General features: G+C 37.9%; 1 long non-coding RNA gene across 3 annotated transcripts in view; it reads right to left on the bottom strand.

Moving 5' to 3' along the window:
• The window catches only part of LOC109547143 (uncharacterized), a 40,627-nt gene that overhangs the window by 14,748 nt on the left and 12,057 nt on the right, over nucleotides 1–13,822 (bottom strand). The window lies entirely within an intron of this gene.

Here is a 13,822-nt window from a genome sequence, read left to right as displayed (position 1 = left end):
TAATATCACTATTAATCTCATCAGAAAAGTTATTAAGTTTGGGGAAACTGTCAAACCCATGATGTAAGAAAAAGGAGGAAAATGAGTAGTGGATACAGGTTTTCTAAAATTCTGATTTTTTTCTTGAGCACTCATATTTTGTCAGTGGCAACAAATACAGTCAGATTATTTCCTTGAAGTGACAAGCTCGCTTCATTCATTTAAGAGAAAACATCTGCCAAATACTCAAGGCTGGGTAACCATGTTTGTCAGTCCTTCCCTGAAGTAAGTGTGGTGTTCCGTGAAAAAGCAGCTATTTCAGCTTGAAACTCAAACAAACACACGGTGCTTTTCCCTGAGAAAACGTTGTCCTTCAGCCCACAGAAGTGCTTTATGTGCAGTTCCCATTTTGTCACACAGAATATTAAAAAGATGAATACACAAGGATGGAGATTTAATAAAATTAATGCTTTTTACTGCCTCATCAAGAGCATTCTTCTTGAAACTGGCTTTCTTTCTTCCTTCCTTTCTTTCTTTTTCTTTCTTTTACTGTGAGCGCATGACAGCGAAGAACACAATGACTATTATTAGCACAGTTTGGTACCACTGCCTTGATTCATGCTAAGTTATCAGCAGAAAACTGCTGGTAAGTAAAAACCCACCGCTGCTTTTGTACTATCGGTGCAAATGTTAACACAGTGAAAATGTAAAATAACCTCTTAGTACTTTTATGAAAATGTTTGATCTCTCAGAGCCCCTGAAAGCGCCTTGGACTCTGTAAGTCCACAGTCCACACTTTGAGCTCAGCTTTTCTGCTTGAACCTCCCCTGCTTCTCCACCCTAGAACCAGTGCCCGTCCCCAGAGGAAATGCTCCAAACCGACCAACACCTTGTGTTTCTCAAATTAACATCTGACGTGGCTCTAGCAGCAAGTATTCTGCTCCTATCTCTTGCAATCAGTATTCTTTCTAAAACATAGATTTGTTGTTCTCTTGCTTCAAAACCACTAAAAAGTATAAGATAAAAATGGCATCATGAATCAATGGGAAAGGATAGATTATTAAATAAATGGTGTCAGGACATTTGGGTAAACATTTCGGAAAGATTTTTTAAATTCTCGTCCAGTATATATCAAAATAAGTCCAAACTGATTACTGATCTAAATATTAAAAATTAAACCATAAACTAAGAATAAAGATAATATGTTTTTGAACACAACATGTGAAAAGTTTTTCTACTTAAACATACAAAAGCAGAATCCAATGGGAAGACCTAGCTTCCAAAGGCCATACCAAAGTCCATTGAGAAAACGGTGAGGAAATGGGAGGCACAAAGAGGTGCTTTACCTCCCAATACCCATCCCAAATCCCTCAGGGCCAAGAGGACTGAGCTAAGAGGGGGCACCCCAACCTGACCACCTAGCTTTCTTTGATGCCATAGACCTTGGTCCGCAAACACTCTGCTTTGTGGCCTTGGCTGGGCGCAGGCCATTTTTCCCAGTGGCTCTGCTGCTGTATGACAGATCGAAGTCACTGGCTCTCAGCTAAAGTATGAAAGACCAAGTTCTTCAAACAAACAGTGGTTTAGGGCTGCATAATGTATGAAATGTTGGACTGTAGGAAAATTGAATGCTGCTACAGTCTAAGCTCTTGACGGTGACTGGTTTTTATTAGGCAGTGAGATGTTTTTATTTTCTATGCATTTTCAAGTTTGGTAACCCATCACACATGTATTGAGGCTCTAAAAGGGCAAAGCACTGTACTAGGTGTACAGTCCCTGTGCCGACTACAGCACCTGAGATATTATTTGATTGATGATTCATTCAACATATTTTGGAATTAGTTGTCATATTGAGTGCCTACTATTTGCTATGTATTCTTAGACATTTTAAAAATAAAGCAGGAAAGGGACATGGGAAGCATCAGGACAGGGAGCTGCCATTTTTAGGTAGGGTTCTATAGAGTTTTATCCATTTTCCAAAGATGGTCACAACCACATCACCCATCCAGCATGCTGTATTACAAAGTGGTCTCGTCACACACCATCAAGAAATAGCGTCTAATTCCCCTCCCTTTGAAGTAGGCTGACTATAGTGACGATCAATAGAATAAAGCAAAAGTGACATCCTGGAACTTCCGAAGGTAGTCATTACAAGCCTTGTAGCTTCTGCCTGGAATGCTTGACCTTGGAACACTCTCTCTCCCCCAGAAATAAGCCACTATGCTGTGAAAATCTCAAGTCTCATGGACAGGCCACATGTTGGTTGACAGCCCCAGATGAGCTCCCAGATGACAGCCAGCCTCAACAGTCAGCCATGTGAGGGAGCCATCTTCGTGGTCCAGCCCAATCATGCTTTCAGACGACTACAGCCCCAACTGAAATCTGACTGCAGCCACATAAAAGACCTGCCCCATTTCATAGCTCGATCCTGTACCACTAATATACGTCTGTCAAATGTAAAATGGCTGGCACAGGCTGGGAGGCATCCACCTCCATAAAGTAAATCAAGTGAAGGGATTCTGGAAGGACTATGAGAGAGGTCACTTTGGTCCTTGGGGAATCATGGGGGAGAAGCGCCTGAGCATGAGGGGCACTGAGTATAAGGGGAGGCATCAGAGCTCAAAGACAAAGAGACTCCTCGGCTTTGTCCTGGGCAACTGTTCGTCCTTTGCCCCCCCAGCAGTGTCTGGACTTCCTGGCACTTTGGAGCTCCCATTCTTGGTACTAGCACAGAGCTCATCACAGCAATTTTTTTTTTTTTTTTTACATCTTTGTTGGAGTCTGATTGCTTTACAGTGGTGTGTTAGTTTCTGTTGTACAACAAAGTGAACCATCTATACATATACATATATCCCCATATCTCCTCCCTCTTGTGTATCCCTCCCACCCTCCCTATCCCACCCCTCTAGGTGGTCACAAAGCACCGAGCTGATCTCCCTGTGCTATGCAGCTGCTTCCCACTAGCTATCTATTTTACATTTGGTAGTGTATATATGTCCATGCCACTCTCTCACTTCGTCCCAGCTTACCCTTCCCTCTCCCCGTGTCCTCAAGTCCATTCCCCACGTCTGTGTCTTTATTCCTGTCCTGCCCCTGGGTTCCTCAGAACCAATTTTTTTTTTTAGATTCCATATATATGTGTTAGCATACAGTATTTGTTTTTCTCTTTCTGACTTACTTCACTCTGTATGACAGACTCTAGGTCCATCCACCTCACTACAAATAACTCAATTTCGTTTCTTTTTATGGCTGAGTAATATTCCACTGTATATATGTGCCACATCTTCTTTATCCATTCACCTGTCAATGGACATTTAGGTTGCTTCCATGTCCTCACTATTGTAAATAGTGCTGCAATGAACATTGTGGTACATGACTCTTTTTGAATTATGGTTTTCTCAGAGTATATGCCCAGTAGTGGGATTGCTGAGTCCTATGGTAGTTCTATTTTTAGTTTTTTAAGGAACCTCCATACTGTTCTACATAGTGGCTGTATCAGTTTATATTCCTACCAACAGTGCAAGAGGTTTCCCTTTTCTCCACACCCGCTCCAGCATTTATTGTTTGCAGATTTTTTGATGATGGCCGTTCTGCCCAGTGTGAGGTGATACCTCATTGTAGTTTTGATTTGCATTTCTCTAATGATTTGTGATGTTGAGCATCCTTTCATGTGTTTCTTAGCAATCTGTACATCTTCTTCGGAGAAATGTCTATTTAGGTCTTCTGCCCATTTTTGGAATGGGTTTTTGCTTTCTGATACTAAGCTGCATAAGTTGCTTGTATATTTTGGAGATTAATCCTTTGTCTGTTGATTCATTTGCAAATATTTTCTCCCATTCTGATGGTTGTCTTGTTTATGGTGTCCTTTGCTGTACTAAAACTTTTAAGTTTCATTAGGTCCCATTAGTCTATTTTTGTTTTTATTTCCATTTCTCTAGGAAGTGGGTCAAAAAGGATCTTACTGTGACTTATGTCAAAGAGTGTTCTTCCTATTTTTCCTCTAAGAGTTTTATTGTGTCTGGCCTTACATTTAGGTCTTTAATCCATTTTGAGCTTATTTTTGTGTATGGTGTTAGGAAGTATTCTAATTTCATTCTTTTACATGTAGCTGTCCAGTTTTCCCAGCATCACTTATTGAAGAGGCTGTTTTTTCTCCATTGTATATTCTTGCCTCCTTTATTAAAGATAAGGTGATCCTATATGCATGAGTTTTTCTCTGGGCTTTCTAACCTGTTCCATTGATTTATATTTCTGTTTCTGTGCTAGTACCATATTTTCTTGATTACTGTAGCTTTGTAGTATAGTCTGAAGTCCAGGAGCCTGATTCCTCCAGCTCAGTTTTTCTTTCTCAAGATTGCTTTGGCTATTTGGGGTCTTTTGTGTTTCCTTACAAATTGTGCAATTTTTTGTTCTATTTCTGTGAAAAATGCCATTGGTAGTTTGATAGGTATTGCATTGAATCTGTAGATTGCTTTGGGTAGTATAATCGTTTTCACAATGTTGATTCTTCCAATCCAAGAACATGGTATATCTCTCCATCTGTTTGTATCATCTTAGTTTCTTTCATCAGTGTCTTATAGTTTTGTCTCCTTAGGTAGGTTTATTACTAGGTATTTTATTCTTTTTGTTGCAATGGTAAATGAGAGTGTTTCCTTAATTTCCCTTTCAGATTTTTCATCATTAGTGTATAGCAATGCAAGAGATTTCTGTACATTAATATTGTATCCTGCTACTCTACCAAATTCATTGATTAGCTCTAGTAGTTTTCTGGTGGCATCTTGAGGATTCTCTATGTATAGTATCATGTCATTTGCAAACAGTGACAGTTTTACTTCTTATTTTCCAATTTGTATTCCTTTTATTTCTTTTTCTTCTCTGACTGCTGTGGCTAGAACTTCCAAAACTATTTTGAATAATAGTGGTGAGAGTGGGCAACCTTGTCTTGTTCTTGATCTTAGTGTAAATGGTTTCAGCTTTTCACCATTGAGAATGATGTTGGCTGTGGGTCTGTCATATATGGCCTTTATTATGTTGAGGTAAGTTCCCTCTATGCCTACTTTCTGGAGAATTTTTATCATAAATGGGTGTTGAATTGTGTCGAAAGCTTTTTCTGCATCTATTGAGATTATCATATGGTTTTTCTCCTTCAGTTTGTTAATATGGTGTATCACATTGATTGACTGACTTGTGTATATTGAAGAATCCTTGCGTTCCTGGGATAAACCCCACTTGATCATGGTGTATGAGCCTTTTAATGTGCTGTTGTGTTCCTTTTGCTAGTATGTTGTTGAGGATTTTTGCATCAATGTTCATCAGTGATATTGTCCTGTAGTTTTCTTTTTTTGTGACATCTTTGTTTGGTTTTAGTATCAGGGTGATGGTGGCCTCATAGAATGAGTTTGGGACTGTTCCTCCCTCTGCTATATTTTGGAAGAGTTTGAGAAGGATAGGTGTTTTCTCTTCTCTAAATATTTGATAGAATTCGCCTGTGAAGCCATCTGATCCTGGGCTTTTGTTTGTTGGAAGTTTTTTTTTTTTTTTTTTTTGCGGTATGCGGGCCTCTCACTGTTGTGGCTTCTCCCGTTGTGGAGCACAGGCTCTGGACGCGCAGGCTCAGCGGCCATGGCTCACGGGCCCAGCCGCTCCGTAGCATGTGGGATCTTCCTGGACCGGGGCATGAACCCGTGTCCCCTGCATCGGCAGGCGGACTCTCAACCACTGCGCCACCAGGGAAGCCCTGTTGGAAGATTTTTAATCACAGTTTCAATTTCAGTGCTTGTGATCGGTCTGTTTATATTTTCTATTTCTTCCAGTTCAGTCTCTGAAGGTTGTGCTTTTCTAAGAATTTGTCCATTTCTTCCAGGTTGCCCATTTTATTGGCATATAGTTGCTTGTAGTAATCTCTCAAGATTCTTTGTATTTCTGCAGTGTCAGTTGTTACTTCTCCTTTTTCATTCTACTTCTGTTGATTTGAGTCTTCTCCCTTTTTTTTTCTTGATGAGTCTGGCTAATGGTTTATCAATTTTGTTTATCTTCTCAAAGAACCAGCTTTTAGTTTTATTGATGTTTGCTATTGTTTCCTTCATTTCATTTTCGTTTATTTCTGATCTGATCTTTATGATTTCTTTCCTTCTGCTAACTTTGGGGGTTTTTTTTGTTGTTGTTCTTCTTCTTCTTTTTCTAATTGCTTTATGTGTAAGGTTAGGTTGTTTACTTTAGATTTTTCTTGTTTCTTGAGGTAAGATTGTATTGCTATAAACTTCCCTCCTAGAACTGCTTTTGCTGCATCCCATAGGTTTTGGGTCAAATCACTGTCATTTGTTTCTACGTATTTTTTGATTTCCTCTTTGATTTCTTTAGCGATGTCTTGGTTATTTAGTAGCGTATTGTTTAGCCTCTGTGTGTGTGTATTTTTTACAGTTTTTTTTTCCTGTAATTGATATCTAGTCTCATGGTGCTGTGGTCGGAAAAGATACCTGATATGACTTCAATTTTCTTAAATTTACCAAGGCTTGATTTGTGTCCCAAGGTATGATCTATCCTGGAGAATGTTCCATGAGCACTTGAGAAGAAAGTGTATTCTGTTGTTTTTCGATGGAATGTCCTATAAATATCAATTAAGTCCATCTTGCTTAATGTGTCATTTAAAGCTTATGTTTCCTTACTTATTTTCATTTTGGATGATCTGTCCATTGGTGAAAGTGGGGTGTTAAAGTCCCCTACTGTGATTGTGTTACTGTCGATTTCCCTTTTATGGCTGTTAACATTTGCCTTATGTATTCAGGTGCTCCTATGTTGGGTGCATAAATATTTATAATTGTTATATCTTCTTCTTGGATTGATCCCTTGATCATTATGTACTGTCCTTCTCTGTCTCTTGTAATAGTCTTTATTTTAAAGTCCATTTTGTCTGATATGAGAATTGCTACTCCAGCTTTCTTTTGATTTCCATTTGCATGGAATATCTTTTTCTATCCCCTCACTTTCAGTCTGCATGTGTGCCTAGGTCTGAAGTGGGTCTCTTGTAGACAGCATATATATGGGTCTTGTTTTTGTATCCATTTAGCCAGTCTATGTCTTTTGGTTGGAGCATTTAATCCATTTACATTTAAGATAATTATCAATATATATGTTCCTATTACCATTTTCTTAATTGTTTTGGGTTTGTTATTGTAGGTCTTTTCCTTCTCTTGTTTCTTGCCTAGAGAAGTTCCTTTAGCATTTGTTGTAAAGCTGGTTTGTTGGTGCTGAATTCTCTTAGCTCTTGCTTGTCCATAAAGGTTTCAATTTCTCCATTGAATCTGAATGAGATCCTTGCTGGGTAGAGTAATCTTGGTTGTAGGTTTTTCCCTTTCATCACTTTAAATATGTCCTGCCACTCCCTTCTGGCTTGTAGAGTTTCTGCTGAAAGATCAGCTGTTAACCTTATGGAGATGCCCTTGTATGTTATTTGTTGCTTTCCCCATGGTGTTTTTAATATCTTTTTCTTTGTATTTAATTTTTGATAGTTTGATTAATGTGTGTCTTGGCATGTTTTTCCTTAGATTTATCCTGTATGTAACTCTCTGCGCTTCCTGAACTTGATTGACTATTTCCTTTCCCATGTTAGGGAAGTTTTCAACTATAATCTCTTAAAATATTTTCTCAGACCCTTTCTTTTTCTCTTCTTCTTCTGGGACCCCTATAATTCGAATGTTGATATGTTTAATGTTGTCCCGGAGGTCTCTGAGACTGTCCTCAATTCTTTTCATTCTTTTTTCTTTATTCTGCTCTGTGGTAGTTATTTCCACTATTTTATCTTCCAGGTCACTTATCTGTTCTTCTGCCTCATTTATTCTGCTATTGATTCCTTCTAGAGGATTTATAATTTCATTTATCGCATTGTTCATCATTGTTTGTTTGCTCTTTAGTTCTTGTAGGTCCTTGTTAAACATTTCTTTTAATTTCTCCATTCCATTTCCAAGATTTTGGATCATCTTTACTATCATTACTCTTAATTCTTTTTCAGGTAGGCTGCCTATTTCTTCTTCATTTTTTTGGTCTGGTGGGTTTTTACCTTGCTCCTTCATCTGCTGCTTATTTCTCTGTCTTCTCATTTTGCTTATCTTACTGTGTTTGGGGTCTCCTTTTCACAGGGTGCAGGTTCATAGTTCCCATTGTTTTTGGTGTCTGCCCCCAGTGGGTAAGGTTAGTTCTGGGGCTTATGTAGGTTTCCTGGTGGAGGGGACGTTTGATCCAGCAATTCCACTCCTGGGTAGATATCTTAATAAATCCCATACTTAGACCAGCTGGCAATGGATTTTGGAATGTAGTCTGCAGTCTTCCAGTCCCTCAATGACCTGGATGCCAGAGGCCCACGGTTCTGCAGTCATCCTCAGGAGTCTCTCACAGGCCACATATCAAGCAAACCTCAATCCTCTTGGACACCTGGCCCCCAAAAAACTCAGAGTCATAGTGAGGTGGGGCCTCTCCCAGGAGCACGGTCAGATGGCGGGAAAGTGGATCCAGTGCAGAAGTTGTGCTGGCATGGAACTGCCAAACCACAGCCAGACAGTCCAGGCAACGAACTCTCATCACACCATTTGTCATGTGATTCTCCTCTTTCTGCCCTCCACCCCCACCCCATCTCCTTGTCCTGTGTCATTTACTCTCATAGTACCTCCATGAGACACAGGGGCTGGGGGGAGGTAGAAAGAGAAGGTAACTAAAGCATGGAGAGTTCAAGAGTACTGGCCAAAATTACATAGTTCAGGTCTCCCAAGTCCAGAAGGAGATGTCTTCATCCTATGTGGGTCAGGTTATGGATCACCCTCAGCTAAGGAAGTATGTGCTCTTTCTTAGATGTCATGACCACACAGGGTAAACAGGCTTGAAACATCTTAGGAGGCAGTAGGGCCACATGTATCATCCATCCTCAGGTTGCCTGGATTACTTGGAACTTGTTGGTGGTCATTTGTTCATCTCAAGAGGTCCATAAACAACAAAAATTATACCCAACAGAGGAAGTTGTTTTTAATGGGTTGGAGTGAGGCACTGATGTCTCTGTTTATTCCAAGTTTTCCTAGTGGTTTGATGGCTTGTGAATCACTGCTGTAGTCTCGATTCTTTTTTTTAAATTAATTAATTAATTTATTTATGGCTGTGTTGGGTCTTCGTTTCTGTGCGAGGGCTTTCTCTAGTTGTGGCAAGCAGGGGCCACTCTTCATCGCGGTGCGCGGGCCTCTCACTATCGTGGCCTCTCTTGTTGCGGAGCACAGGCTCCAGACGCGCAGGCTCAGTAATTGTGACTCAGGGGCCCAGCTGCTCCACGGCATGTGGGATCTTCCCATACCAGGGCTTGAACCCGTGTCCCCTGCATTGGCAGGCAGATTCTCAACCAGTGTGCCACCAGGGAAGCCCTGTAGTCTCGATTCTTGCTACCTAAAGTGCAGTAGTCAGACCACCATCAGAGACATCATCTGAGAGCTTGCTAGATATGCAGAATCTTGAGCCCCATCTTGAGACCTGCATTTAAGATCCCTAGATGAGTAATATTTTAAGTTTGAGAAGCACTGACTTAGAGGAAGTGGTTCTCAACTTTGGCTGCACATTGAAATCACGTGAGAGCTCTAAAATATATTGATGGCTGGGTCCCACTACAGAAGAACCTAGCTTAATTCATTGGTTTCAGGTGTGGCCTGTTGGGGATGATTTTTAAAATATTCCCCAGGTGATTCTAATGTTCAGTCAAGCACTGATCAAGAAATCGGGACCTAAAAGCTGTAGTCCCCTCAAATCCCAGAGGGGCTGGACTGTTGTAGGAGTCATTATGATCCTGGAACAGAACAGAATGCCCAGATCACAGAACGAGAGAGAGAGAGAGAAGACTCCATCTGGTCCACCTTCTTCCTCCTACAGCCTCTGCTTTCCCTATTAGAAATTGTGAATTTCATTTAAGAAGCGTGTCAGCAGAGAATCAGATAGTAGTAAAGGTGCTCTGGGTTTTTATTTCTAGCGTTGCCAGCTCTGAGTGAATCACTCAGTCCTGAACTCACAACCATTTTGAATTTGTTTCTTCAGCTGAAAAATGGAGATGACGGTATCAACAAATGTTATCAATGACATAAACAGTGGTCTGCTAATTCTATACAAGGCATTTAAAAATCTAATCCATGGGATGGCTTTTTTAAATGACCACCTCTATAACGTATTTATAACATACTCAATTTAGAAAATGAGAATAAAAATATAAACCCCTCAATTTATGGAATATGCCAGTTTCCCAGTTCACGGCATGTATGTGAACACCCTGGAATACAGAGGGGCTGGACATATGCGTTGTTCTCTATCCCTGTATCTCTACAATCCCAATCATACTTTACACTCACACTCTATAGATATTCTTTCTCCCCTCTCTATGTTGGTTTCTACTTTCCTAGTCAGCAATTGCTAAAAAAGAAAAGTAAGAAAGCCTAGGACAACAGAACTGCCCAAAGCTTGCTTCATTTTTACAAGAATATTGTGCCCCATTAGTTGGAAAATACAGTAGCTTAATTTTGTATTTTAATCAATGTCACCATCATACTTGTACCTATGCTAACAAGGAAATATTATGAACTTGAGTTTTGTTTCTACTTTCACCAAAACTGGGTATTTGGATCCAGGAATATTAGAAATTCTACTCAGATATTTTAGATCTCAGGCAGAAGTTTCTAATATTACTTTTCAGATGAAGAAACTAAAACTTAGAGGAGTAAAAAAAAAAAGAAAACAACAAAAGCTGAGAGGGGTAAAATGTCTTTTGCATGTGGAAGGACAATGTTTTTCCCTCATTGTCCCCTGATGGGAAATTGGATTGTTTCCAATCTCTGCCTATTATAAGTAACACTGCTGTGAACATTCACATATAAGTCTTTGTGTATACATATATTTATGTTTTTCTTGGATGGGTATATAGGAATAGAATTGCTGGGCCCAATGGTAAGTTTATGTTTAATTTTTTAAGAAAATGCCGAACTGTTTTCTAAAGTGGCTGCACAATTTCATATTCCCACCAGTAAAATATGAGGGTTCTAGTTTCTCCCTTTCCTCACCAGCCAACCCTTGGTATCATCAATCCTTTTTATGATAGTCATTCTAGTGGCTGTGTAGTGACATCTCATTGTTGTTTTCATTTGCATTTCACTAAAAGCTAATGTTGTGAAGCATCTTTTATGTACATATTAGCCACTGTATGTTTTCTTTGGTTAAAGGTCTATTCAAATATTTCATTCATTTAAAAAACTGGATTATTTGTTTTCTTATTATAAAATTTGTAAAAAACAAATTGTAAGAGTTCTTTATATATTCAGATATAAGTCCTCTATCAGATATATGATTTACAAATATTTTCTCCCAGTCTGTGGCTTGTCTTTTCATTTCCTTAATGGTGTCTTTTAAAGAGCAGTTGTTTTTAATTTTTATGAAGTCAAATTTATTCATTTTTCTTTTATGTATCATGTTTTTCTTGTCATATCCAACAAATATTTATCCAATTCAAAGTCACAAAAGTTTATTCCTTGTCATCTTCTAGAAGTTTTACAGTTTTAGGTCTTATATTTAAACTTATAATCCATTTTCAGTTAAATTTTGCATATGGCATGAGGTAAGGATTTAAGCTTTGTTTTGTTTTGTTTGCACATGGATATTGTCCCAGAACCATCTGTTGAAAACATGTCATTTCTCCCATTGAATTACCTTGGCATGCTTGTCAAAAATCAACTGACCATAAATGTAAGGGTTTATTCTTGGACTCAATTCTGTTTCATTGATCTATATGTCTATCCTTATGCCAGTACCACACTATCTTGGTTACTGTTGCTTCATAAGTTTTAAAATCAAATAGTCCTCAATCTTTGTTCTTTTTCAAGGTCATCTTAACTATTCTAGGTCCTTTGAAATTCCATACAAATTTTAGGATCAGCTTGTCAATTTATACAAAAAAATCTTACTGGAACCTTAGTAAGGATTGCATTGAATCTATAGATCAAATTGGGAAGAATGGCCATTTTAACAATATTGAGCCTTCTAATCTATGAACATAGAATATCTCAATTTATTTAGATCTTCTTTCATTTCTTTCAGAAATGCATGTCTTACACTTCTTTTGTTAAGTTTATTCCTATATATTTTATTCTTTCTGATGCTAATGGGAATGGAATTGTTTTTTAAATTTTATTGTTGTACAATTCACTGCTAACATATAGAAATACAATTGATTTTTTTATATTGATCTTGCTAAACTTGTTTATTCCAGTAGTTTACTTATTTCTTTAGATTACTTAGGATTGTCTATATTCAGGAACATGTACACAAATAAAGTTTTAGGTCTTTCTTTCCAATATGCATGACTTAATTTTCTTGCTTCACTGCACTAGTTAGAACCACAAGCACATATTGAAATGTGAGATATCTTTGCTTTTTTCTCAACCTTAGGGGAGAAAGCATTTTTGCGGGGGAAACATTGTCTTTCCTCAAAAAGTATGATTAAGCATGTAGATACCTTTTATCAGGTTGAGGCAGTTCCCTTCTATCCCTAGTGTGTTGAAAGTGTTTATCAATAATGGGTGTTGGATTTCATCAAATTCTTTTTCTGTGTCTACTGGCATGATAATCTGGTTTTTGTTGTTTATTTGATTAATATGGTATATTGCATTAATTGATTTGAGGGTACTAAACCTACATTCCCGGAACACAGTGTATAATCCTTTTTAAATACTGCTGGATTCAGTTTCCTAGTATTTCATTAAGAAATTTTGTGTATACATTCATGAGGAATAATTGCTCTGCAATTTTCTTGTGATGTGTTTGACTGATTTTGATATCTGGGTAATAGTGGTCTCATAAGTGCATTGGGAACTGTTTCTCTTTTATTTTCTGAAAACGTAGGGCTGGTAATCTTTCTTCATTAAATGTTAGGTAGAATTCACCAGGGAAGCCATCTGGGCCTGCACTTTTCCTTGTGAGAAGATTTTTAATTACCAATTCATTTTCTTTACTTGCTATTGTTCTAGTCAGATTTTCTATTTTCTCTTGACTTAGTTTTGTTATTTGCATCTTGATAAAAATTTCTCCATTTAAACTGTCTAATTTGTTGGCACAAAGTCATTCATAATATTCTCATAATACTTTTAGTTTCTATATGGTCAGTAATCATGCCCTATCTTTCATTCCTTATTTTGTGTTTTTTCTCTCCTTTCTTTCTTGATCAGAATAGCTAAAGGTTTATGAATTTTGTTGCTGATTTTTGAAATCAGTTTGTTGTTTCAAAGAAATGACCTTTGGTTTCACTGATTTTCTATACTTTTTTTGGTTTTTATTTCATTAATGTTTGGCTTTGATCCTTATCATTTTCTTCTTTCTGCTTGCCTAGGGTTATTTGCTTTTTGTTTTAGTTTCCTTAGTTAAAAGCTTAGATTGTTGACTTGACACCTGTTGCTTTTCTAATATAGGCATTTAAAGCTATAAGTTTCCCTCTTAGCATTGCTTTAGCTGCAGTCCATAAATTTTTATATTCTTTTAAGCTTAAAATAATTTCTAATTTCCCTTGTGATTTCATTTTTGACCCATGGGTTATTTTATAGTGTGTTTTAAAATTTCCAAATATTTGGAGATCCCCTAAATTCTATTGTTGATTTTTCTAATTTAATTCTATTGTGATCAGAGAAACATACTTTGAGTGGTTTCAATCCTTTTACATTTATGAAGAATAATTTATGAGCTTGTTGTATTCTGTTGCTGTGGGTGAAGTGTTATATAGATATATTTTTATGTCAAGCTGGTTGATAGTGTTGTTCAAGCCTTCTATATCCTTACTGATTTTCTG

The sequence above is a fragment of the Tursiops truncatus genome, chromosome 1 (assembly GCF_011762595.2).
Source record: "Tursiops truncatus isolate mTurTru1 chromosome 1, mTurTru1.mat.Y, whole genome shotgun sequence".
Classification (NCBI taxonomy): Eukaryota; Metazoa; Chordata; class Mammalia; order Artiodactyla; family Delphinidae; genus Tursiops; species Tursiops truncatus.
Note: the sequence above shows the minus strand (reverse complement) of the source record. Positions and strands in the feature narration are given on the sequence as shown.